We start from the raw sequence: 2,065 nt of genomic DNA, 5'->3' as shown, positions 1-2,065 counted from the left end.
CCCTGTGGGATGCTAGGGAATCAGGTCACATCCTGACACAAGAAGAACTCTATTCAGGACATGTGCAAAGAGACATTGGAAGATGAAGGAGGGAGCCACTGAAGCTGCCTGCCACAGTCTGAGAAAGCTTCAGGGAGGAGATTCCATAGAAATCTTCCCTTCATTGAGGAATGAAGATGTCTTCAGGGGAAGAACATTTTTGGCTAACAAGACACGATGAGTAGCACATATAAAGCTGAGGACTGTATGTACCTATTTACTAGCAGGATTGGTAAACAAAAACATTTGCTTAGATAAAAGACTATATATCATAATTAATAGTATATTCAGAAGCAAAATTTAAATGTTTAGAAATTTCACTTCAGTATGAATGATAATATTTATTGTTTACTAAACACTCTGTCCTACATACGTTGTGTGTTTTAACTCACTGGGGATGCTATTATACCCATTTGACAGAGGAGAAAACTGAAGCAAAGAGATGTTAAGATACTTGCCAAAGATTACACATCTAGGAAGTGGAAAAGCAAAGATTTGAGCCAAGACAGTCTGGCTCCAGAATCTAGGCTCGTATCCATTACACTCTACTTCCTCTACAGCAACAATCTGGAGGTTGAAATATCAAGGCGTTATTTCCAATGCTTTAAAATATTATTTACACTACAAACTAGTCTAGGTGATTTTCTAAAAACAGGCCTTTGCAGTTTTGCAGTCCTTGCCAAAGCATGTAAAATGTGAGTTTGGGAGATTTACCAAGAATTTGAAAATCAATTTGAGATTCCTTTGTAGAATTCCATGGAAATGGGGGAAGAGACTTCAGGTTCATTATTAAAAGCATTTGGCATTTCACCCGTCTATAGTAAGGAGGACGCTGAGTTAATTTCTTTCATTCTGACTTAAGTTAGCCATTTGGTCAATTAATCAATAGTTCCCTGTTGTAAGAGGCAATATGGTTAGATTTATGTTAAAAAATTAACTGTAATGAAAATCAGAGGGAAGTTGGGTCCAAATGTTTTCCTCCTTTAAGAGTGACATCATTGTCCCCAGTGGTAGCTTTTAAACTCTCTTCCCCCATTTATAGCTGAAGAATTTGGTTTGGTTGTTGTGATTCAGGTTGTCACATAAAAATATGATGATGATGATTATTTAATGACTTTCTCTCACCTCATGCTTGCTCAAACCCAGGGTGATAAGCTCACTGCTCTGAGCAGCCTTGTTGTGGCCAGTTGCCATCCCTTTGTGGGTGCCTGGGCTCCTGCACCCTGAAACACCAGCATCCGGGAATTCTCTAGGGGTCATTTTTCTTCCTTTTTCCCTCGTTCTATTTACCTTTCTTTCTTGCCTCCTCTCCTCCCTTTCACGCACTTCCCATAAAATGCTCAGTTCTGCCTTTGGTTTTAAGAATGGCCTTGATTACAAATGCCTGCTCAGGCAGGCCCAGCCTCCCAGACAGAAGACCTGCCGTGGCCTTGGCAGCATCTTCGGTGGTACCTCGAGCAGTGCCGGAGAAGCTTAGAATCTGCTTCAGCTCTCGTTTCTTGATTAGACCCCGGAGCCAAGGCTTCCAGGAGGAGCCTCCCTTGTCAGCTGTCAGTCAGGAGGCAGCCCGTTCCTCCCAGGCGCTGCCCCTACCACAGGGGGGTGACCAGACTGTAAAAATGAAATAGACTTCAGTGGGATGCCTGAAATTCATTTTCTCCCTCGGATGCTTTCATCTCACTCATTTCACTGTGTTTACAGGCCCACAGGTTTCCTGAGGGCAGCCATGATTTAGATTTACAGTTCCCCAGGCAGTCTGATTCTGAGGAAAAGTTATAACACCTGTAATGTATTACTGTCTCCTAGAGGAGCAAAGAATGTCAGGGGCTGTGGAGGTTGGCTACCCCAGTAACTGCAGACTCTCTGCACTGTAGCACTGCAAAAAATTGCAGCCTTGGCTGGACCGGCCTCAGCCTCTGTCACTGCCTACCTGTTCATAGGTACACAACACACTCACATTCTTAGAGATCTGGGGTCTGTGTGTCAGGGCTACATGGCCATTTCAATGTATAGCTATACAAGGCTC

The sequence above is a fragment of the Aotus nancymaae genome, unplaced genomic scaffold, assembly GCF_030222135.1.
Source record: "Aotus nancymaae isolate 86718 unplaced genomic scaffold, 86718_ANA_hifiasm-v0.15.2.pri h1tg000041l, whole genome shotgun sequence".
Classification (NCBI taxonomy): Eukaryota; Metazoa; Chordata; class Mammalia; order Primates; family Aotidae; genus Aotus; species Aotus nancymaae.
The sequence above is the reverse complement of the archived record's forward strand: the minus strand, read 5'-3'. Positions refer to the sequence as shown.